The following is a 19528-nucleotide window of genomic DNA, read 5'->3' as shown; positions in this document are numbered from 1 at the left end:
GGCAAAAAGTTGTTGACGAGGCCAACAACACGCGGTGTTCCCAAGCGGTCCCCCATCTAAGTACTAACCGCGCCCGACGCTGCTTAATTTCGGTGATCGGACGAGAACCGATGTGTTCAGCGTGGTATGGTCGTTGGCGAAAGTCGGAGGGCTGAGCGTTGGCCTTATACTCTGAATTGGAATTTCGGTCCTGCTACCTTCGGCCAATATTAAAAATGCTTTTAATCGAAATAAATGGACTGAAACGGTTTGGAGTCGTGTGCTTTAAGAAAAAAATCAGTGCAAGAAATAATTTTGAAATAGTCGAAATTGAAATTCTGGATAAATTTTTCATTTGAATTTTGAATTTGCAGCGAAAAATGCTATTCAGATTGCGTTGAAAAATATAAAAGCGGCAAAAAGTTGTTGACGAGGCCAACAACACGCGGTGTTCCCAAGCGGTCCCCCATCTAAGTACTAACCGCGCCCGACGCTGCTTAATTTCGGTGATCGGACGAGAACCGATGTGTTCAGCGTGGTATGGTCGTTGGCGAAAGTCGGAGGGCTGAGCGTTGGCCTTATACTCTGAATTGGAATTTCGGTCCTGCTACCTTCGGCCAATATTAAAAATGCTTTTAATCGAAATAAATGGACTGAAACGGTTTGGAGTCGTGTGCTTTAAGAAAAAAATCAGTGCAAGAAATAATTTTGAAATAGTCGAAATTGAAATTCTGGATAAATTTTTCATTTGAATTTTGAATTTGCAGCGAAAAATGCTATTCAGATTGCGTTGAAAAATATAAAAGCGGCAAAAAGTTGTTGACGAGGCCAACAACACGCGGTGTTCCCAAGCGGTCCCCCATCTAAGTACTAACCGCGCCCGACGCTGCTTAATTTCGGTGATCGGACGAGAACCGATGTGTTCAGCGTGGTATGGTCGTTGGCGAAAGTCGGAGGGCTGAGCGTTGGCCTTATACTCTGAATTGGAATTTCGGTCCTGCTACCTTCGGCCAATATTAAAAATGCTTTTAATCGAAATAAATGGACTGAAACGGTTTGGAGTCGTGTGCTTTAAGAAAAAAATCAGTGCAAGAAATAATTTTGAAATAGTCGAAATTGAAATTCTGGATAAATTTTTCATTTGAATTTTGAATTTGCAGCGAAAAATGCTATTCAGATTGCGTTGAAAAATATAAAAGCGGCAAAAAGTTGTTGACGAGGCCAACAACACGCGGTGTTCCCAAGCGGTCCCCCATCTAAGTACTAACCGCGCCCGACGCTGCTTAATTTCGGTGATCGGACGAGAACCGATGTGTTCAGCGTGGTATGGTCGTTGGCGAAAGTCGGAGGGCTGAGCGTTGGCCTTATACTCTGAATTGGAATTTCGGTCCTGCTACCTTCGGCCAATATTAAAAATGCTTTTAATCGAAATAAATGGACTGAAACGGTTTGGAGTCGTGTGCTTTAAGAAAAAAATCAGTGCAAGAAATAATTTTGAAATAGTCGAAATTGAAATTCTGGATAAATTTTTCATTTGAATTTTGAATTTGCAGCGAAAAATGCTATTCAGATTGCGTTGAAAAATATAAAAGCGGCAAAAAGTTGTTGACGAGGCCAACAACACGCGGTGTTCCCAAGCGGTCCCCATCTAAGTACTAACCGCGCCCGACGCTGCTTAATTTCGGTGATCGGACGAGAACCGATGTGTTCAGCGTGGTATGGTCGTTGGCGAAAGTCGGAGGGCTGAGCGTTGGCCTTATACTCTGAATTGGAATTTCGGTCCTGCTACCTTCGGCCAATATTAAAAATGCTTTTAATCGAAATAAATGGACTGAAACGGTTTGGAGTCGTGTGCTTTAAGAAAAAAATCAGTGCAAGAAATAATTTTGAAATAGTCGAAATTGAAATTCTGGATAAATTTTTCATTTGAATTTTGAATTTGCAGCGAAAAATGCTATTCAGATTGCGTTGAAAAATATAAAAGCGGCAAAAAGTTGTTGACGAGGCCAACAACACGCGGTGTTCCCAAGCGGTCCCCCATCTAAGTACTAACCGCGCCCGACGCTGCTTAATTTCGGTGATCGGACGAGAACCGATGTGTTCAGCGTGGTATGGTCGTTGGCGAAAGTCGGAGGGCTGAGCGTTGGCCTTATACTCTGAATTGGAATTTCGGTCCTGCTACCTTCGGCCAATATTAAAAATGCTTTTAATCGAAATAAATGGACTGAAACGGTTTGGAGTCGTGTGCTTTAAGAAAAAAATCAGTGCAAGAAATAATTTTGAAATAGTCGAAATTGAAATTCTGGATAAATTTTTCATTTGAATTTTGAATTTGCAGCGAAAAATGCTATTCAGATTGCGTTGAAAAATATAAAAGCGGCAAAAAGTTGTTGACGAGGCCAACAACACGCGGTGTTCCCAAGCGGTCCCCCATCTAAGTACTAACCGCGCCCGACGCTGCTTAATTTCGGTGATCGGACGAGAACCGATGTGTTCAGCGTGGTATGGTCGTTGGCGAAAGTCGGAGGGCTGAGCGTTGGCCTTATACTCTGAATTGGAATTTCGGTCCTGCTACCTTCGGCCAATATTAAAAATGCTTTTAATCGAAATAAATGGACTGAAACGGTTTGGAGTCGTGTGCTTTAAGAAAAAAATCAGTGCAAGAAATAATTTTGAAATAGTCGAAATTGAAATTCTGGATAAATTTTTCATTTGAATTTTGAATTTGCAGCGAAAAATGCTATTCAGATTGCGTTGAAAAATATAAAAGCGGCAAAAAGTTGTTGACGAGGCCAACAACACGCGGTGTTCCCAAGCGGTCCCCATCTAAGTACTAACCGCGCCCGACGCTGCTTAATTTCGGTGATCGGACGAGAACCGATGTGTTCAGCGTGGTATGGTCGTTGGCGAAAGTCGGAGGGCTGAGCGTTGGCCTTATACTCTGAATTGGAATTTCGGTCCTGCTACCTTCGGCCAATATTAAAAATGCTTTTAATCGAAATAAATGGACTGAAACGGTTTGGAGTCGTGTGCTTTAAGAAAAAAATCAGTGCAAGAAATAATTTTGAAATAGTCGAAATTGAAATTCTGGATAAATTTTTCATTTGAATTTTGAATTTGCAGCGAAAAATGCTATTCAGATTGCGTTGAAAAATATAAAAGCGGCAAAAAGTTGTTGACGAGGCCAACAACACGCGGTGTTCCCAAGCGGTCCCCCATCTAAGTACTAACCGCGCCCGACGCTGCTTAATTTCGGTGATCGGACGAGAACCGATGTGTTCAGCGTGGTATGGTCGTTGGCGAAAGTCGGAGGGCTGAGCGTTGGCCTTATACTCTGAATTGGAATTTCGGTCCTGCTACCTTCGGCCAATATTAAAAATGCTTTTAATCGAAATAAATGGACTGAAACGGTTTGGAGTCGTGTGCTTTAAGAAAAAAATCAGTGCAAGAAATAATTTTGAAATAGTCGAAATTGAAATTCTGGATAAATTTTTCATTTGAATTTTGAATTTGCAGCGAAAAATGCTATTCAGATTGCGTTGAAAAATATAAAAGCGGCAAAAAGTTGTTGACGAGGCCAACAACACGCGGTGTTCCCAAGCGGTCCCCCATCTAAGTACTAACCGCGCCCGACGCTGCTTAATTTCGGTGATCGGACGAGAACCGATGTGTTCAGCGTGGTATGGTCGTTGGCGAAAGTCGGAGGGCTGAGCGTTGGCCTTATACTCTGAATTGGAATTTCGGTCCTGCTACCTTCGGCCAATATTAAAAATGCTTTTAATCGAAATAAATGGACTGAAACGGTTTGGAGTCGTGTGCTTTAAGAAAAAAATCAGTGCAAGAAATAATTTTGAAATAGTCGAAATTGAAATTCTGGATAAATTTTTCATTTGAATTTTGAATTTGCAGCGAAAAATGCTATTCAGATTGCGTTGAAAAATATAAAAGCGGCAAAAAGTTGTTGACGAGGCCAACAACACGCGGTGTTCCCAAGCGGTCCCCCATCTAAGTACTAACCGCGCCCGACGCTGCTTAATTTCGGTGATCGGACGAGAACCGATGTGTTCAGCGTGGTATGGTCGTTGGCGAAAGTCGGAGGGCTGAGCGTTGGCCTTATACTCTGAATTGGAATTTCGGTCCTGCTACCTTCGGCCAATATTAAAAATGCTTTTAATCGAAATAAATGGACTGAAACGGTTTGGAGTCGTGTGCTTTAAGAAAAAAATCAGTGCAAGAAATAATTTTGAAATAGTCGAAATTGAAATTCTGGATAAATTTTTCATTTGAATTTTGAATTTGCAGCGAAAAATGCTATTCAGATTGCGTTGAAAAATATAAAAGCGGCAAAAAGTTGTTGACGAGGCCAACAACACGCGGTGTTCCCAAGCGGTCCCCCATCTAAGTACTAACCGCGCCCGACGCTGCTTAATTTCGGTGATCGGACGAGAACCGATGTGTTCAGCGTGGTATGGTCGTTGGCGAAAGTCGGAGGGCTGAGCGTTGGCCTTATACTCTGAATTGGAATTTCGGTCCTGCTACCTTCGGCCAATATTAAAAATGCTTTTAATCGAAATAAATGGACTGAAACGGTTTGGAGTCGTGTGCTTTAAGAAAAAAATCAGTGCAAGAAATAATTTTGAAATAGTCGAAATTGAAATTCTGGATAAATTTTTCATTTGAATTTTGAATTTGCAGCGAAAAATGCTATTCAGATTGCGTTGAAAAATATAAAAGCGGCAAAAAGTTGTTGACGAGGCCAACAACACGCGGTGTTCCCAAGCGGTCCCCCATCTAAGTACTAACCGCGCCCGACGCTGCTTAATTTCGGTGATCGGACGAGAACCGATGTGTTCAGCGTGGTATGGTCGTTGGCGAAAGTCGGAGGGCTGAGCGTTGGCCTTATACTCTGAATTGGAATTTCGGTCCTGCTACCTTCGGCCAATATTAAAAATGCTTTTAATCGAAATAAATGGACTGAAACGGTTTGGAGTCGTGTGCTTTAAGAAAAAAATCAGTGCAAGAAATAATTTTGAAATAGTCGAAATTGAAATTCTGGATAAATTTTTCATTTGAATTTTGAATTTGCAGCGAAAAATGCTATTCAGATTGCGTTGAAAAATATAAAAGCGGCAAAAAGTTGTTGACGAGGCCAACAACACGCGGTGTTCCCAAGCGGTCCCCCATCTAAGTACTAACCGCGCCCGACGCTGCTTAATTTCGGTGATCGGACGAGAACCGATGTGTTCAGCGTGGTATGGTCGTTGGCGAAAGTCGGAGGGCTGAGCGTTGGCCTTATACTCTGAATTGGAATTTCGGTCCTGCTACCTTCGGCCAATATTAAAAATGCTTTTAATCGAAATAAATGGACTGAAACGGTTTGGAGTCGTGTGCTTTAAGAAAAAAATCAGTGCAAGAAATAATTTTGAAATAGTCGAAATTGAAATTCTGGATAAATTTTTCATTTGAATTTTGAATTTGCAGCGAAAAATGCTATTCAGATTGCGTTGAAAAATATAAAAGCGGCAAAAAGTTGTTGACGAGGCCAACAACACGCGGTGTTCCCAAGCGGTCCCCCATCTAAGTACTAACCGCGCCCGACGCTGCTTAATTTCGGTGATCGGACGAGAACCGATGTGTTCAGCGTGGTATGGTCGTTGGCGAAAGTCGGAGGGCTGAGCGTTGGCCTTATACTCTGAATTGGAATTTCGGTCCTGCTACCTTCGGCCAATATTAAAAATGCTTTTAATCGAAATAAATGGACTGAAACGGTTTGGAGTCGTGTGCTTTAAGAAAAAAATCAGTGCAAGAAATAATTTTGAAATAGTCGAAATTGAAATTCTGGATAAATTTTTCATTTGAATTTTGAATTTGCAGCGAAAAATGCTATTCAGATTGCGTTGAAAAATATAAAAGCGGCAAAAAGTTGTTGACGAGGCCAACAACACGCGGTGTTCCCAAGCGGTCCCCCATCTAAGTACTAACCGCGCCCGACGCTGCTTAATTTCGGTGATCGGACGAGAACCGATGTGTTCAGCGTGGTATGGTCGTTGGCGAAAGTCGGAGGGCTGAGCGTTGGCCTTATACTCTGAATTGGAATTTCGGTCCTGCTACCTTCGGCCAATATTAAAAATGCTTTTAATCGAAATAAATGGACTGAAACGGTTTGGAGTCGTGTGCTTTAAGAAAAAAATCAGTGCAAGAAATAATTTTGAAATAGTCGAAATTGAAATTCTGGATAAATTTTTCATTTGAATTTTGAATTTGCAGCGAAAAATGCTATTCAGATTGCGTTGAAAAATATAAAAGCGGCAAAAAGTTGTTGACGAGGCCAACAACACGCGGTGTTCCCAAGCGGTCCCCCATCTAAGTACTAACCGCGCCCGACGCTGCTTAATTTCGGTGATCGGACGAGAACCGATGTGTTCAGCGTGGTATGGTCGTTGGCGAAAGTCGGAGGGCTGAGCGTTGGCCTTATACTCTGAATTGGAATTTCGGTCCTGCTACCTTCGGCCAATATTAAAAATGCTTTTAATCGAAATAAATGGACTGAAACGGTTTGGAGTCGTGTGCTTTAAGAAAAAAATCAGTGCAAGAAATAATTTTGAAATAGTCGAAATTGAAATTCTGGATAAATTTTTCATTTGAATTTTGAATTTGCAGCGAAAAATGCTATTCAGATTGCGTTGAAAAATATAAAAGCGGCAAAAAGTTGTTGACGAGGCCAACAACACGCGGTGTTCCCAAGCGGTCCCCCATCTAAGTACTAACCGCGCCCGACGCTGCTTAATTTCGGTGATCGGACGAGAACCGATGTGTTCAGCGTGGTATGGTCGTTGGCGAAAGTCGGAGGGCTGAGCGTTGGCCTTATACTCTGAATTGGAATTTCGGTCCTGCTACCTTCGGCCAATATTAAAAATGCTTTTAATCGAAATAAATGGACTGAAACGGTTTGGAGTCGTGTGCTTTAAGAAAAAAATCAGTGCAAGAAATAATTTTGAAATAGTCGAAATTGAAATTCTGGATAAATTTTTCATTTGAATTTTGAATTTGCAGCGAAAAATGCTATTCAGATTGCGTTGAAAAATATAAAAGCGGCAAAAAGTTGTTGACGAGGCCAACAACACGCGGTGTTCCCAAGCGGTCCCCCATCTAAGTACTAACCGCGCCCGACGCTGCTTAATTTCGGTGATCGGACGAGAACCGATGTGTTCAGCGTGGTATGGTCGTTGGCGAAAGTCGGAGGGCTGAGCGTTGGCCTTATACTCTGAATTGGAATTTCGGTCCTGCTACCTTCGGCCAATATTAAAAATGCTTTTAATCGAAATAAATGGACTGAAACGGTTTGGAGTCGTGTGCTTTAAGAAAAAAATCAGTGCAAGAAATAATTTTGAAATAGTCGAAATTGAAATTCTGGATAAATTTTTCATTTGAATTTTGAATTTGCAGCGAAAAATGCTATTCAGATTGCGTTGAAAAATATAAAAGCGGCAAAAAGTTGTTGACGAGGCCAACAACACGCGGTGTTCCCAAGCGGTCCCCCATCTAAGTACTAACCGCGCCCGACGCTGCTTAATTTCGGTGATCGGACGAGAACCGATGTGTTCAGCGTGGTATGGTCGTTGGCGAAAGTCGGAGGGCTGAGCGTTGGCCTTATACTCTGAATTGGAATTTCGGTCCTGCTACCTTCGGCCAATATTAAAAATGCTTTTAATCGAAATAAATGGACTGAAACGGTTTGGAGTCGTGTGCTTTAAGAAAAAAATCAGTGCAAGAAATAATTTTGAAATAGTCGAAATTGAAATTCTGGATAAATTTTTCATTTGAATTTTGAATTTGCAGCGAAAAATGCTATTCAGATTGCGTTGAAAAATATAAAAGCGGCAAAAAGTTGTTGACGAGGCCAACAACACGCGGTGTTCCCAAGCGGTCCCCCATCTAAGTACTAACCGCGCCCGACGCTGCTTAATTTCGGTGATCGGACGAGAACCGATGTGTTCAGCGTGGTATGGTCGTTGGCGAAAGTCGGAGGGCTGAGCGTTGGCCTTATACTCTGAATTGGAATTTCGGTCCTGCTACCTTCGGCCAATATTAAAAATGCTTTTAATCGAAATAAATGGACTGAAACGGTTTGGAGTCGTGTGCTTTAAGAAAAAAATCAGTGCAAGAAATAATTTTGAAATAGTCGAAATTGAAATTCTGGATAAATTTTTCATTTGAATTTTGAATTTGCAGCGAAAAATGCTATTCAGATTGCGTTGAAAAATATAAAAGCGGCAAAAAGTTGTTGACGAGGCCAACAACACGCGGTGTTCCCAAGCGGTCCCCCATCTAAGTACTAACCGCGCCCGACGCTGCTTAATTTCGGTGATCGGACGAGAACCGATGTGTTCAGCGTGGTATGGTCGTTGGCGAAAGTCGGAGGGCTGAGCGTTGGCCTTATACTCTGAATTGGAATTTCGGTCCTGCTACCTTCGGCCAATATTAAAAATGCTTTTAATCGAAATAAATGGACTGAAACGGTTTGGAGTCGTGTGCTTTAAGAAAAAAATCAGTGCAAGAAATAATTTTGAAATAGTCGAAATTGAAATTCTGGATAAATTTTTCATTTGAATTTTGAATTTGCAGCGAAAAATGCTATTCAGATTGCGTTGAAAAATATAAAAGCGGCAAAAAGTTGTTGACGAGGCCAACAACACGCGGTGTTCCCAAGCGGTCCCCCATCTAAGTACTAACCGCGCCCGACGCTGCTTAATTTCGGTGATCGGACGAGAACCGATGTGTTCAGCGTGGTATGGTCGTTGGCGAAAGTCGGAGGGCTGAGCGTTGGCCTTATACTCTGAATTGGAATTTCGGTCCTGCTACCTTCGGCCAATATTAAAAATGCTTTTAATCGAAATAAATGGACTGAAACGGTTTGGAGTCGTGTGCTTTAAGAAAAAAATCAGTGCAAGAAATAATTTTGAAATAGTCGAAATTGAAATTCTGGATAAATTTTTCATTTGAATTTTGAATTTGCAGCGAAAAATGCTATTCAGATTGCGTTGAAAAATATAAAAGCGGCAAAAAGTTGTTGACGAGGCCAACAACACGCGGTGTTCCCAAGCGGTCCCCATCTAAGTACTAACCGCGCCCGACGCTGCTTAATTTCGGTGATCGGACGAGAACCGATGTGTTCAGCGTGGTATGGTCGTTGGCGAAAGTCGGAGGGCTGAGCGTTGGCCTTATACTCTGAATTGGAATTTCGGTCCTGCTACCTTCGGCCAATATTAAAAATGCTTTTAATCGAAATAAATGGACTGAAACGGTTTGGAGTCGTGTGCTTTAAGAAAAAAATCAGTGCAAGAAATAATTTTGAAATAGTCGAAATTGAAATTCTGGATAAATTTTTCATTTGAATTTTGAATTTGCAGCGAAAAATGCTATTCAGATTGCGTTGAAAAATATAAAAGCGGCAAAAAGTTGTTGACGAGGCCAACAACACGCGGTGTTCCCAAGCGGTCCCCCATCTAAGTACTAACCGCGCCCGACGCTGCTTAATTTCGGTGATCGGACGAGAACCGATGTGTTCAGCGTGGTATGGTCGTTGGCGAAAGTCGGAGGGCTGAGCGTTGGCCTTATACTCTGAATTGGAATTTCGGTCCTGCTACCTTCGGCCAATATTAAAAATGCTTTTAATCGAAATAAATGGACTGAAACGGTTTGGAGTCGTGTGCTTTAAGAAAAAAATCAGTGCAAGAAATAATTTTGAAATAGTCGAAATTGAAATTCTGGATAAATTTTTCATTTGAATTTTGAATTTGCAGCGAAAAATGCTATTCAGATTGCGTTGAAAAATATAAAAGCGGCAAAAAGTTGTTGACGAGGCCAACAACACGCGGTGTTCCCAAGCGGTCCCCCATCTAAGTACTAACCGCGCCCGACGCTGCTTAATTTCGGTGATCGGACGAGAACCGATGTGTTCAGCGTGGTATGGTCGTTGGCGAAAGTCGGAGGGCTGAGCGTTGGCCTTATACTCTGAATTGGAATTTCGGTCCTGCTACCTTCGGCCAATATTAAAAATGCTTTTAATCGAAATAAATGGACTGAAACGGTTTGGAGTCGTGTGCTTTAAGAAAAAAATCAGTGCAAGAAATAATTTTGAAATAGTCGAAATTGAAATTCTGGATAAATTTTTCATTTGAATTTTGAATTTGCAGCGAAAAATGCTATTCAGATTGCGTTGAAAAATATAAAAGCGGCAAAAAGTTGTTGACGAGGCCAACAACACGCGGTGTTCCCAAGCGGTCCCCCATCTAAGTACTAACCGCGCCCGACGCTGCTTAATTTCGGTGATCGGACGAGAACCGATGTGTTCAGCGTGGTATGGTCGTTGGCGAAAGTCGGAGGGCTGAGCGTTGGCCTTATACTCTGAATTGGAATTTCGGTCCTGCTACCTTCGGCCAATATTAAAAATGCTTTTAATCGAAATAAATGGACTGAAACGGTTTGGAGTCGTGTGCTTTAAGAAAAAAATCAGTGCAAGAAATAATTTTGAAATAGTCGAAATTGAAATTCTGGATAAATTTTTCATTTGAATTTTGAATTTGCAGCGAAAAATGCTATTCAGATTGCGTTGAAAAATATAAAAGCGGCAAAAAGTTGTTGACGAGGCCAACAACACGCGGTGTTCCCAAGCGGTCCCCATCTAAGTACTAACCGCGCCCGACGCTGCTTAATTTCGGTGATCGGACGAGAACCGATGTGTTCAGCGTGGTATGGTCGTTGGCGAAAGTCGGAGGGCTGAGCGTTGGCCTTATACTCTGAATTGGAATTTCGGTCCTGCTACCTTCGGCCAATATTAAAAATGCTTTTAATCGAAATAAATGGACTGAAACGGTTTGGAGTCGTGTGCTTTAAGAAAAAAATCAGTGCAAGAAATAATTTTGAAATAGTCGAAATTGAAATTCTGGATAAATTTTTCATTTGAATTTTGAATTTGCAGCGAAAAATGCTATTCAGATTGCGTTGAAAAATATAAAAGCGGCAAAAAGTTGTTGACGAGGCCAACAACACGCGGTGTTCCCAAGCGGTCCCCATCTAAGTACTAACCGCGCCCGACGCTGCTTAATTTCGGTGATCGGACGAGAACCGATGTGTTCAGCGTGGTATGGTCGTTGGCGAAAGTCGGAGGGCTGAGCGTTGGCCTTATACTCTGAATTGGAATTTCGGTCCTGCTACCTTCGGCCAATATTAAAAATGCTTTTAATCGAAATAAATGGACTGAAACGGTTTGGAGTCGTGTGCTTTAAGAAAAAAATCAGTGCAAGAAATAATTTTGAAATAGTCGAAATTGAAATTCTGGATAAATTTTTCATTTGAATTTTGAATTTGCAGCGAAAAATGCTATTCAGATTGCGTTGAAAAATATAAAAGCGGCAAAAAGTTGTTGACGAGGCCAACAACACGCGGTGTTCCCAAGCGGTCCCCCATCTAAGTACTAACCGCGCCCGACGCTGCTTAATTTCGGTGATCGGACGAGAACCGATGTGTTCAGCGTGGTATGGTCGTTGGCGAAAGTCGGAGGGCTGAGCGTTGGCCTTATACTCTGAATTGGAATTTCGGTCCTGCTACCTTCGGCCAATATTAAAAATGCTTTTAATCGAAATAAATGGACTGAAACGGTTTGGAGTCGTGTGCTTTAAGAAAAAAATCAGTGCAAGAAATAATTTTGAAATAGTCGAAATTGAAATTCTGGATAAATTTTTCATTTGAATTTTGAATTTGCAGCGAAAAATGCTATTCAGATTGCGTTGAAAAATATAAAAGCGGCAAAAAGTTGTTGACGAGGCCAACAACACGCGGTGTTCCCAAGCGGTCCCCCATCTAAGTACTAACCGCGCCCGACGCTGCTTAATTTCGGTGATCGGACGAGAACCGATGTGTTCAGCGTGGTATGGTCGTTGGCGAAAGTCGGAGGGCTGAGCGTTGGCCTTATACTCTGAATTGGAATTTCGGTCCTGCTACCTTCGGCCAATATTAAAAATGCTTTTAATCGAAATAAATGGACTGAAACGGTTTGGAGTCGTGTGCTTTAAGAAAAAAATCAGTGCAAGAAATAATTTTGAAATAGTCGAAATTGAAATTCTGGATAAATTTTTCATTTGAATTTTGAATTTGCAGCGAAAAATGCTATTCAGATTGCGTTGAAAAATATAAAAGCGGCAAAAAGTTGTTGACGAGGCCAACAACACGCGGTGTTCCCAAGCGGTCCCCCATCTAAGTACTAACCGCGCCCGACGCTGCTTAATTTCGGTGATCGGACGAGAACCGATGTGTTCAGCGTGGTATGGTCGTTGGCGAAAGTCGGAGGGCTGAGCGTTGGCCTTATACTCTGAATTGGAATTTCGGTCCTGCTACCTTCGGCCAATATTAAAAATGCTTTTAATCGAAATAAATGGACTGAAACGGTTTGGAGTCGTGTGCTTTAAGAAAAAAATCAGTGCAAGAAATAATTTTGAAATAGTCGAAATTGAAATTCTGGATAAATTTTTCATTTGAATTTTGAATTTGCAGCGAAAAATGCTATTCAGATTGCGTTGAAAAATATAAAAGCGGCAAAAAGTTGTTGACGAGGCCAACAACACGCGGTGTTCCCAAGCGGTCCCCATCTAAGTACTAACCGCGCCCGACGCTGCTTAATTTCGGTGATCGGACGAGAACCGATGTGTTCAGCGTGGTATGGTCGTTGGCGAAAGTCGGAGGGCTGAGCGTTGGCCTTATACTCTGAATTGGAATTTCGGTCCTGCTACCTTCGGCCAATATTAAAAATGCTTTTAATCGAAATAAATGGACTGAAACGGTTTGGAGTCGTGTGCTTTAAGAAAAAAATCAGTGCAAGAAATAATTTTGAAATAGTCGAAATTGAAATTCTGGATAAATTTTTCATTTGAATTTTGAATTTGCAGCGAAAAATGCTATTCAGATTGCGTTGAAAAATATAAAAGCGGCAAAAAGTTGTTGACGAGGCCAACAACACGCGGTGTTCCCAAGCGGTCCCCCATCTAAGTACTAACCGCGCCCGACGCTGCTTAATTTCGGTGATCGGACGAGAACCGATGTGTTCAGCGTGGTATGGTCGTTGGCGAAAGTCGGAGGGCTGAGCGTTGGCCTTATACTCTGAATTGGAATTTCGGTCCTGCTACCTTCGGCCAATATTAAAAATGCTTTTAATCGAAATAAATGGACTGAAACGGTTTGGAGTCGTGTGCTTTAAGAAAAAAATCAGTGCAAGAAATAATTTTGAAATAGTCGAAATTGAAATTCTGGATAAATTTTTCATTTGAATTTTGAATTTGCAGCGAAAAATGCTATTCAGATTGCGTTGAAAAATATAAAAGCGGCAAAAAGTTGTTGACGAGGCCAACAACACGCGGTGTTCCCAAGCGGTCCCCCATCTAAGTACTAACCGCGCCCGACGCTGCTTAATTTCGGTGATCGGACGAGAACCGATGTGTTCAGCGTGGTATGGTCGTTGGCGAAAGTCGGAGGGCTGAGCGTTGGCCTTATACTCTGAATTGGAATTTCGGTCCTGCTACCTTCGGCCAATATTAAAAATGCTTTTAATCGAAATAAATGGACTGAAACGGTTTGGAGTCGTGTGCTTTAAGAAAAAAATCAGTGCAAGAAATAATTTTGAAATAGTCGAAATTGAAATTCTGGATAAATTTTTCATTTGAATTTTGAATTTGCAGCGAAAAATGCTATTCAGATTGCGTTGAAAAATATAAAAGCGGCAAAAAGTTGTTGACGAGGCCAACAACACGCGGTGTTCCCAAGCGGTCCCCCATCTAAGTACTAACCGCGCCCGACGCTGCTTAATTTCGGTGATCGGACGAGAACCGATGTGTTCAGCGTGGTATGGTCGTTGGCGAAAGTCGGAGGGCTGAGCGTTGGCCTTATACTCTGAATTGGAATTTCGGTCCTGCTACCTTCGGCCAATATTAAAAATGCTTTTAATCGAAATAAATGGACTGAAACGGTTTGGAGTCGTGTGCTTTAAGAAAAAAATCAGTGCAAGAAATAATTTTGAAATAGTCGAAATTGAAATTCTGGATAAATTTTTCATTTGAATTTTGAATTTGCAGCGAAAAATGCTATTCAGATTGCGTTGAAAAATATAAAAGCGGCAAAAAGTTGTTGACGAGGCCAACAACACGCGGTGTTCCCAAGCGGTCCCCCATCTAAGTACTAACCGCGCCCGACGCTGCTTAATTTCGGTGATCGGACGAGAACCGATGTGTTCAGCGTGGTATGGTCGTTGGCGAAAGTCGGAGGGCTGAGCGTTGGCCTTATACTCTGAATTGGAATTTCGGTCCTGCTACCTTCGGCCAATATTAAAAATGCTTTTAATCGAAATAAATGGACTGAAACGGTTTGGAGTCGTGTGCTTTAAGAAAAAAATCAGTGCAAGAAATAATTTTGAAATAGTCGAAATTGAAATTCTGGATAAATTTTTCATTTGAATTTTGAATTTGCAGCGAAAAATGCTATTCAGATTGCGTTGAAAAATATAAAAGCGGCAAAAAGTTGTTGACGAGGCCAACAACACGCGGTGTTCCCAAGCGGTCCCCCATCTAAGTACTAACCGCGCCCGACGCTGCTTAATTTCGGTGATCGGACGAGAACCGATGTGTTCAGCGTGGTATGGTCGTTGGCGAAAGTCGGAGGGCTGAGCGTTGGCCTTATACTCTGAATTGGAATTTCGGTCCTGCTACCTTCGGCCAATATTAAAAATGCTTTTAATCGAAATAAATGGACTGAAACGGTTTGGAGTCGTGTGCTTTAAGAAAAAAATCAGTGCAAGAAATAATTTTGAAATAGTCGAAATTGAAATTCTGGATAAATTTTTCATTTGAATTTTGAATTTGCAGCGAAAAATGCTATTCAGATTGCGTTGAAAAATATAAAAGCGGCAAAAAGTTGTTGACGAGGCCAACAACACGCGGTGTTCCCAAGCGGTCCCCCATCTAAGTACTAACCGCGCCCGACGCTGCTTAATTTCGGTGATCGGACGAGAACCGATGTGTTCAGCGTGGTATGGTCGTTGGCGAAAGTCGGAGGGCTGAGCGTTGGCCTTATACTCTGAATTGGAATTTCGGTCCTGCTACCTTCGGCCAATATTAAAAATGCTTTTAATCGAAATAAATGGACTGAAACGGTTTGGAGTCGTGTGCTTTAAGAAAAAAATCAGTGCAAGAAATAATTTTGAAATAGTCGAAATTGAAATTCTGGATAAATTTTTCATTTGAATTTTGAATTTGCAGCGAAAAATGCTATTCAGATTGCGTTGAAAAATATAAAAGCGGCAAAAAGTTGTTGACGAGGCCAACAACACGCGGTGTTCCCAAGCGGTCCCCCATCTAAGTACTAACCGCGCCCGACGCTGCTTAATTTCGGTGATCGGACGAGAACCGATGTGTTCAGCGTGGTATGGTCGTTGGCGAAAGTCGGAGGGCTGAGCGTTGGCCTTATACTCTGAATTGGAATTTCGGTCCTGCTACCTTCGGCCAATATTAAAAATGCTTTTAATCGAAATAAATGGACTGAAACGGTTTGGAGTCGTGTGCTTTAAGAAAAAAATCAGTGCAAGAAATAATTTTGAAATAGTCGAAATTGAAATTCTGGATAAATTTTTCATTTGAATTTTGAATTTGCAGCGAAAAATGCTATTCAGATTGCGTTGAAAAATATAAAAGCGGCAAAAAGTTGTTGACGAGGCCAACAACACGCGGTGTTCCCAAGCGGTCCCCCATCTAAGTACTAACCGCGCCCGACGCTGCTTAATTTCGGTGATCGGACGAGAACCGATGTGTTCAGCGTGGTATGGTCGTTGGCGAAAGTCGGAGGGCTGAGCGTTGGCCTTATACTCTGAATTGGAATTTCGGTCCTGCTACCTTCGGCCAATATTAAAAATGCTTTTAATCGAAATAAATGGACTGAAACGGTTTGGAGTCGTGTGCTTTAAGAAAAAAATCAGTGCAAGAAATAATTTTGAAATAGTCGAAATTGAAATTCTGGATAAATTTTTCATTTGAATTTTGAATTTGCAGCGAAAAATGCTATTCAGATTGCGTTGAAAAATATAAAAGCGGCAAAAAGTTGTTGACGAGGCCAACAACACGCGGTGTTCCCAAGCGGTCCCCCATCTAAGTACTAACCGCGCCCGACGCTGCTTAATTTCGGTGATCGGACGAGAACCGATGTGTTCAGCGTGGTATGGTCGTTGGCGAAAGTCGGAGGGCTGAGCGTTGGCCTTATACTCTGAATTGGAATTTCGGTCCTGCTACCTTCGGCCAATATTAAAAATGCTTTTAATCGAAATAAATGGACTGAAACGGTTTGGAGTCGTGTGCTTTAAGAAAAAAATCAGTGCAAGAAATAATTTTGAAATAGTCGAAATTGAAATTCTGGATAAATTTTTCATTTGAATTTTGAATTTGCAGCGAAAAATGCTATTCAGATTGCGTTGAAAAATATAAAAGCGGCAAAAAGTTGTTGACGAGGCCAACAACACGCGGTGTTCCCAAGCGGTCCCCCATCTAAGTACTAACCGCGCCCGACGCTGCTTAATTTCGGTGATCGGACGAGAACCGATGTGTTCAGCGTGGTATGGTCGTTGGCGAAAGTCGGAGGGCTGAGCGTTGGCCTTATACTCTGAATTGGAATTTCGGTCCTGCTACCTTCGGCCAATATTAAAAATGCTTTTAATCGAAATAAATGGACTGAAACGGTTTGGAGTCGTGTGCTTTAAGAAAAAAATCAGTGCAAGAAATAATTTTGAAATAGTCGAAATTGAAATTCTGGATAAATTTTTCATTTGAATTTTGAATTTGCAGCGAAAAATGCTATTCAGATTGCGTTGAAAAATATAAAAGCGGCAAAAAGTTGTTGACGAGGCCAACAACACGCGGTGTTCCCAAGCGGTCCCCCATCTAAGTACTAACCGCGCCCGACGCTGCTTAATTTCGGTGATCGGACGAGAACCGATGTGTTCAGCGTGGTATGGTCGTTGGCGAAAGTCGGAGGGCTGAGCGTTGGCCTTATACTCTGAATTGGAATTTCGGTCCTGCTACCTTCGGCCAATATTAAAAATGCTTTTAATCGAAATAAATGGACTGAAACGGTTTGGAGTCGTGTGCTTTAAGAAAAAAATCAGTGCAAGAAATAATTTTGAAATAGTCGAAATTGAAATTCTGGATAAATTTTTCATTTGAATTTTGAATTTGCAGCGAAAAATGCTATTCAGATTGCGTTGAAAAATATAAAAGCGGCAAAAAGTTGTTGACGAGGCCAACAACACGCGGTGTTCCCAAGCGGTCCCCCATCTAAGTACTAACCGCGCCCGACGCTGCTTAATTTCGGTGATCGGACGAGAACCGATGTGTTCAGCGTGGTATGGTCGTTGGCGAAAGTCGGAGGGCTGAGCGTTGGCCTTATACTCTGAATTGGAATTTCGGTCCTGCTACCTTCGGCCAATATTAAAAATGCTTTTAATCGAAATAAATGGACTGAAACGGTTTGGAGTCGTGTGCTTTAAGAAAAAAATCAGTGCAAGAAATAATTTTGAAATAGTCGAAATTGAAATTCTGGATAAATTTTTCATTTGAATTTTGAATTTGCAGCGAAAAATGCTATTCAGATTGCGTTGAAAAATATAAAAGCGGCAAAAAGTTGTTGACGAGGCCAACAACACGCGGTGTTCCCAAGCGGTCCCCCATCTAAGTACTAACCGCGCCCGACGCTGCTTAATTTCGGTGATCGGACGAGAACCGATGTGTTCAGCGTGGTATGGTCGTTGGCGAAAGTCGGAGGGCTGAGCGTTGGCCTTATACTCTGAATTGGAATTTCGGTCCTGCTACCTTCGGCCAATATTAAAAATGCTTTTAATCGAAATAAATGGACTGAAACGGTTTGGAGTCGTGTGCTTTAAGAAAAAAATCAGTGCAAGAAATAATTTTGAAATAGTCGAAATTGAAATTCTGGATAAATTTTTCATTTGAATTTTGAATTTGCAGCGAAAAATGCTATTCAGATTGCGTTGAAAAATATAAAAGCGGCAAAAAGTTGTTGACGAGGCCAACAACACGCGGTGTTCCCAAGCGGTCCCCCATCTAAGTACTAACCGCGCCCGACGCTGCTTAATTTCGGTGATCGGACGAGAACCGATGTGTTCAGCGTGGTATGGTCGTTGGCGAAAGTCGGAGGGCTGAGCGTTGGCCTTATACTCTGAATTGGAATTTCGGTCCTGCTACCTTCGGCCAATATTAAAAATGCTTTTAATCGAAATAAATGGACTGAAACGGTTTGGAGTCGTGTGCTTTAAGAAAAAAATCAGTGCAAGAAATAATTTTGAAATAGTCGAAATTGAAATTCTGGATAAATTTTTCATTTGAATTTTGAATTTGCAGCGAAAAATGCTATTCAGATTGCGTTGAAAAATATAAAAGCGGCAAAAAGTTGTTGACGAGGCCAACAACACGCGGTGTTCCCAAGCGGTCCCCCATCTAAGTACTAACCGCGCCCGACGCTGCTTAATTTCGGTGATCGGACGAGAACCGATGTGTTCAGCGTGGTATGGTCGTTGGCGAAAGTCGGAGGGCTGAGCGTTGGCCTTATACTCTGAATTGGAATTTCGGTCCTGCTACCTTCGGCCAATATTAAAAATGCTTTTAATCGAAATAAATGGACTGAAACGGTTTGGAGTCGTGTGCTTTAAGAAAAAAATCAGTGCAAGAAATAATTTTGAAATAGTCGAAATTGAAATTCTGGATAAATTTTTCATTTGAATTTTGAATTTGCAGCGAAAAATGCTATTCAGATTGCGTTGAAAAATATAAAAGCGGCAAAAAGTTGTTGACGAGGCCAACAACACGCGGTGTTCCCAAGCGGTCCCCCATCTAAGTACTAACCGCGCCCGACGCTGCTTAATTTCGGTGATCGGACGAGAACCGATGTGTTCAGCGTGGTATGGTCGTTGGCGAAAGTCGGAGGGCTGAGCGTTGGCCTTATACTCTGAATTGGAATTTCGGTCCTGCTACCTTCGGCCAATATTAAAAATGCTTTTAATCGAAATAAATGGACTGAAACGGTTTGGAGTCGTGTGCTTTAAGAAAAAAATCAGTGCAAGAAATAATTTTGAAATAGTCGAAATTGAAATTCTGGATAAATTTTTCATTTGAATTTTGAATTTGCAGCGAAAAATGCTATTCAGATTGCGTTGAAAAATATAAAAGCGGCAAAAAGTTGTTGACGAGGCCAACAACACGCGGTGTTCCCAAGCGGTCCCCCATCTAAGTACTAACCGCGCCCGACGCTGCTTAATTTCGGTGATCGGACGAGAACCGATGTGTTCAGCGTGGTATGGTCGTTGGCGAAAGTCGGAGGGCTGAGCGTTGGCCTTATACTCTGAATTGGAATTTCGGTCCTGCTACCTTCGGCCAATATTAAAAATGCTTTTAATCGAAATAAATGGACTGAAACGGTTTGGAGTCGTGTGCTTTAAGAAAAAAAT

General features: G+C 41.8%; 50 non-coding genes across 50 annotated transcripts; all 50 read right to left on the bottom strand.

Annotated features, from left to right (window-relative positions):
* Positions 1-19: 19 nt before the first annotated feature.
* LOC119561233 lies at positions 20-138 on the bottom strand. Its single transcript, XR_005221130.1, has one exon. It is a non-coding gene; the product is annotated as a 5S ribosomal RNA (ribosomal RNA).
* A 274-nt stretch (positions 139-412) lies between these two features.
* LOC119561231 lies at positions 413-531 on the bottom strand. Its single transcript, XR_005221129.1, has one exon. It is a non-coding gene; the product is annotated as a 5S ribosomal RNA (ribosomal RNA).
* A 274-nt stretch (positions 532-805) lies between these two features.
* On the bottom strand, positions 806-924 carry LOC119561230. Its single transcript, XR_005221128.1, has one exon. It is a non-coding gene; the product is annotated as a 5S ribosomal RNA (ribosomal RNA).
* Positions 925-1198: 274 nt separating this feature from the next.
* Positions 1199-1317, bottom strand: LOC119561229. The gene has a single exon (XR_005221127.1). It is a non-coding gene; the product is annotated as a 5S ribosomal RNA (ribosomal RNA).
* Positions 1318-1591: 274 nt separating this feature from the next.
* On the bottom strand, positions 1592-1709 carry LOC119561336. The gene has a single exon (XR_005221232.1). It is a non-coding gene; the product is annotated as a 5S ribosomal RNA (ribosomal RNA).
* A 274-nt stretch (positions 1710-1983) lies between these two features.
* On the bottom strand, positions 1984-2102 carry LOC119561228. Its single transcript, XR_005221126.1, has one exon. It is a non-coding gene; the product is annotated as a 5S ribosomal RNA (ribosomal RNA).
* Positions 2103-2376: 274 nt separating this feature from the next.
* LOC119561227 lies at positions 2377-2495 on the bottom strand. The gene has a single exon (XR_005221125.1). It is a non-coding gene; the product is annotated as a 5S ribosomal RNA (ribosomal RNA).
* Positions 2496-2769: 274 nt separating this feature from the next.
* On the bottom strand, positions 2770-2887 carry LOC119561335. The gene has a single exon (XR_005221231.1). It is a non-coding gene; the product is annotated as a 5S ribosomal RNA (ribosomal RNA).
* A 274-nt stretch (positions 2888-3161) lies between these two features.
* Positions 3162-3280, bottom strand: LOC119561225. Its single transcript, XR_005221123.1, has one exon. It is a non-coding gene; the product is annotated as a 5S ribosomal RNA (ribosomal RNA).
* A 274-nt stretch (positions 3281-3554) lies between these two features.
* LOC119561224 lies at positions 3555-3673 on the bottom strand. Its single transcript, XR_005221122.1, has one exon. It is a non-coding gene; the product is annotated as a 5S ribosomal RNA (ribosomal RNA).
* A 274-nt stretch (positions 3674-3947) lies between these two features.
* LOC119561223 lies at positions 3948-4066 on the bottom strand. Its single transcript, XR_005221121.1, has one exon. It is a non-coding gene; the product is annotated as a 5S ribosomal RNA (ribosomal RNA).
* Positions 4067-4340: 274 nt separating this feature from the next.
* LOC119561222 lies at positions 4341-4459 on the bottom strand. Its single transcript, XR_005221120.1, has one exon. It is a non-coding gene; the product is annotated as a 5S ribosomal RNA (ribosomal RNA).
* A 274-nt stretch (positions 4460-4733) lies between these two features.
* LOC119561221 lies at positions 4734-4852 on the bottom strand. Its single transcript, XR_005221119.1, has one exon. It is a non-coding gene; the product is annotated as a 5S ribosomal RNA (ribosomal RNA).
* A 274-nt stretch (positions 4853-5126) lies between these two features.
* On the bottom strand, positions 5127-5245 carry LOC119561220. The gene has a single exon (XR_005221118.1). It is a non-coding gene; the product is annotated as a 5S ribosomal RNA (ribosomal RNA).
* A 274-nt stretch (positions 5246-5519) lies between these two features.
* On the bottom strand, positions 5520-5638 carry LOC119561219. The gene has a single exon (XR_005221117.1). It is a non-coding gene; the product is annotated as a 5S ribosomal RNA (ribosomal RNA).
* A 274-nt stretch (positions 5639-5912) lies between these two features.
* Positions 5913-6031, bottom strand: LOC119561218. Its single transcript, XR_005221116.1, has one exon. It is a non-coding gene; the product is annotated as a 5S ribosomal RNA (ribosomal RNA).
* A 274-nt stretch (positions 6032-6305) lies between these two features.
* Positions 6306-6424, bottom strand: LOC119561217. Its single transcript, XR_005221115.1, has one exon. It is a non-coding gene; the product is annotated as a 5S ribosomal RNA (ribosomal RNA).
* A 274-nt stretch (positions 6425-6698) lies between these two features.
* Positions 6699-6817, bottom strand: LOC119561215. The gene has a single exon (XR_005221114.1). It is a non-coding gene; the product is annotated as a 5S ribosomal RNA (ribosomal RNA).
* A 274-nt stretch (positions 6818-7091) lies between these two features.
* LOC119561213 lies at positions 7092-7210 on the bottom strand. Its single transcript, XR_005221112.1, has one exon. It is a non-coding gene; the product is annotated as a 5S ribosomal RNA (ribosomal RNA).
* A 274-nt stretch (positions 7211-7484) lies between these two features.
* Positions 7485-7603, bottom strand: LOC119561212. The gene has a single exon (XR_005221111.1). It is a non-coding gene; the product is annotated as a 5S ribosomal RNA (ribosomal RNA).
* A 274-nt stretch (positions 7604-7877) lies between these two features.
* LOC119561211 lies at positions 7878-7996 on the bottom strand. Its single transcript, XR_005221110.1, has one exon. It is a non-coding gene; the product is annotated as a 5S ribosomal RNA (ribosomal RNA).
* A 274-nt stretch (positions 7997-8270) lies between these two features.
* Positions 8271-8389, bottom strand: LOC119561210. The gene has a single exon (XR_005221108.1). It is a non-coding gene; the product is annotated as a 5S ribosomal RNA (ribosomal RNA).
* A 274-nt stretch (positions 8390-8663) lies between these two features.
* On the bottom strand, positions 8664-8782 carry LOC119561209. Its single transcript, XR_005221107.1, has one exon. It is a non-coding gene; the product is annotated as a 5S ribosomal RNA (ribosomal RNA).
* A 274-nt stretch (positions 8783-9056) lies between these two features.
* Positions 9057-9174, bottom strand: LOC119561334. The gene has a single exon (XR_005221230.1). It is a non-coding gene; the product is annotated as a 5S ribosomal RNA (ribosomal RNA).
* Positions 9175-9448: 274 nt separating this feature from the next.
* LOC119561208 lies at positions 9449-9567 on the bottom strand. Its single transcript, XR_005221106.1, has one exon. It is a non-coding gene; the product is annotated as a 5S ribosomal RNA (ribosomal RNA).
* A 274-nt stretch (positions 9568-9841) lies between these two features.
* LOC119561207 lies at positions 9842-9960 on the bottom strand. Its single transcript, XR_005221105.1, has one exon. It is a non-coding gene; the product is annotated as a 5S ribosomal RNA (ribosomal RNA).
* A 274-nt stretch (positions 9961-10234) lies between these two features.
* Positions 10235-10353, bottom strand: LOC119561206. Its single transcript, XR_005221104.1, has one exon. It is a non-coding gene; the product is annotated as a 5S ribosomal RNA (ribosomal RNA).
* Positions 10354-10627: 274 nt separating this feature from the next.
* Positions 10628-10745, bottom strand: LOC119561333. Its single transcript, XR_005221229.1, has one exon. It is a non-coding gene; the product is annotated as a 5S ribosomal RNA (ribosomal RNA).
* Positions 10746-11019: 274 nt separating this feature from the next.
* Positions 11020-11137, bottom strand: LOC119561332. The gene has a single exon (XR_005221228.1). It is a non-coding gene; the product is annotated as a 5S ribosomal RNA (ribosomal RNA).
* A 274-nt stretch (positions 11138-11411) lies between these two features.
* Positions 11412-11530, bottom strand: LOC119561204. The gene has a single exon (XR_005221103.1). It is a non-coding gene; the product is annotated as a 5S ribosomal RNA (ribosomal RNA).
* Positions 11531-11804: 274 nt separating this feature from the next.
* On the bottom strand, positions 11805-11923 carry LOC119561203. Its single transcript, XR_005221102.1, has one exon. It is a non-coding gene; the product is annotated as a 5S ribosomal RNA (ribosomal RNA).
* A 274-nt stretch (positions 11924-12197) lies between these two features.
* On the bottom strand, positions 12198-12316 carry LOC119561201. Its single transcript, XR_005221100.1, has one exon. It is a non-coding gene; the product is annotated as a 5S ribosomal RNA (ribosomal RNA).
* A 274-nt stretch (positions 12317-12590) lies between these two features.
* Positions 12591-12708, bottom strand: LOC119561331. The gene has a single exon (XR_005221227.1). It is a non-coding gene; the product is annotated as a 5S ribosomal RNA (ribosomal RNA).
* Positions 12709-12982: 274 nt separating this feature from the next.
* Positions 12983-13101, bottom strand: LOC119561200. Its single transcript, XR_005221099.1, has one exon. It is a non-coding gene; the product is annotated as a 5S ribosomal RNA (ribosomal RNA).
* A 274-nt stretch (positions 13102-13375) lies between these two features.
* On the bottom strand, positions 13376-13494 carry LOC119561199. The gene has a single exon (XR_005221098.1). It is a non-coding gene; the product is annotated as a 5S ribosomal RNA (ribosomal RNA).
* Positions 13495-13768: 274 nt separating this feature from the next.
* On the bottom strand, positions 13769-13887 carry LOC119561198. Its single transcript, XR_005221097.1, has one exon. It is a non-coding gene; the product is annotated as a 5S ribosomal RNA (ribosomal RNA).
* A 274-nt stretch (positions 13888-14161) lies between these two features.
* Positions 14162-14280, bottom strand: LOC119561197. Its single transcript, XR_005221096.1, has one exon. It is a non-coding gene; the product is annotated as a 5S ribosomal RNA (ribosomal RNA).
* A 274-nt stretch (positions 14281-14554) lies between these two features.
* On the bottom strand, positions 14555-14673 carry LOC119561196. The gene has a single exon (XR_005221095.1). It is a non-coding gene; the product is annotated as a 5S ribosomal RNA (ribosomal RNA).
* A 274-nt stretch (positions 14674-14947) lies between these two features.
* On the bottom strand, positions 14948-15066 carry LOC119561195. Its single transcript, XR_005221094.1, has one exon. It is a non-coding gene; the product is annotated as a 5S ribosomal RNA (ribosomal RNA).
* A 274-nt stretch (positions 15067-15340) lies between these two features.
* Positions 15341-15459, bottom strand: LOC119561194. The gene has a single exon (XR_005221093.1). It is a non-coding gene; the product is annotated as a 5S ribosomal RNA (ribosomal RNA).
* Positions 15460-15733: 274 nt separating this feature from the next.
* LOC119561193 lies at positions 15734-15852 on the bottom strand. Its single transcript, XR_005221092.1, has one exon. It is a non-coding gene; the product is annotated as a 5S ribosomal RNA (ribosomal RNA).
* A 274-nt stretch (positions 15853-16126) lies between these two features.
* Positions 16127-16245, bottom strand: LOC119561192. Its single transcript, XR_005221091.1, has one exon. It is a non-coding gene; the product is annotated as a 5S ribosomal RNA (ribosomal RNA).
* Positions 16246-16519: 274 nt separating this feature from the next.
* LOC119561190 lies at positions 16520-16638 on the bottom strand. Its single transcript, XR_005221089.1, has one exon. It is a non-coding gene; the product is annotated as a 5S ribosomal RNA (ribosomal RNA).
* A 274-nt stretch (positions 16639-16912) lies between these two features.
* On the bottom strand, positions 16913-17031 carry LOC119561188. Its single transcript, XR_005221088.1, has one exon. It is a non-coding gene; the product is annotated as a 5S ribosomal RNA (ribosomal RNA).
* A 274-nt stretch (positions 17032-17305) lies between these two features.
* On the bottom strand, positions 17306-17424 carry LOC119561187. The gene has a single exon (XR_005221087.1). It is a non-coding gene; the product is annotated as a 5S ribosomal RNA (ribosomal RNA).
* Positions 17425-17698: 274 nt separating this feature from the next.
* LOC119561186 lies at positions 17699-17817 on the bottom strand. Its single transcript, XR_005221086.1, has one exon. It is a non-coding gene; the product is annotated as a 5S ribosomal RNA (ribosomal RNA).
* Positions 17818-18091: 274 nt separating this feature from the next.
* Positions 18092-18210, bottom strand: LOC119561185. The gene has a single exon (XR_005221085.1). It is a non-coding gene; the product is annotated as a 5S ribosomal RNA (ribosomal RNA).
* A 274-nt stretch (positions 18211-18484) lies between these two features.
* LOC119561184 lies at positions 18485-18603 on the bottom strand. Its single transcript, XR_005221084.1, has one exon. It is a non-coding gene; the product is annotated as a 5S ribosomal RNA (ribosomal RNA).
* A 274-nt stretch (positions 18604-18877) lies between these two features.
* LOC119561183 lies at positions 18878-18996 on the bottom strand. The gene has a single exon (XR_005221083.1). It is a non-coding gene; the product is annotated as a 5S ribosomal RNA (ribosomal RNA).
* Positions 18997-19270: 274 nt separating this feature from the next.
* Positions 19271-19389, bottom strand: LOC119561182. The gene has a single exon (XR_005221082.1). It is a non-coding gene; the product is annotated as a 5S ribosomal RNA (ribosomal RNA).
* Positions 19390-19528: the final 139 nt, after the last annotated feature.

The sequence above is a fragment of the Drosophila subpulchrella genome, unplaced genomic scaffold, assembly GCF_014743375.2.
Source record: "Drosophila subpulchrella strain 33 F10 #4 breed RU33 unplaced genomic scaffold, RU_Dsub_v1.1 Primary Assembly Seq356, whole genome shotgun sequence".
NCBI classification, from domain to species: domain Eukaryota; kingdom Metazoa; phylum Arthropoda; class Insecta; order Diptera; family Drosophilidae; genus Drosophila; species Drosophila subpulchrella.
Note: the sequence above shows the minus strand (reverse complement) of the source record. Positions and strands in the feature narration are given on the sequence as shown.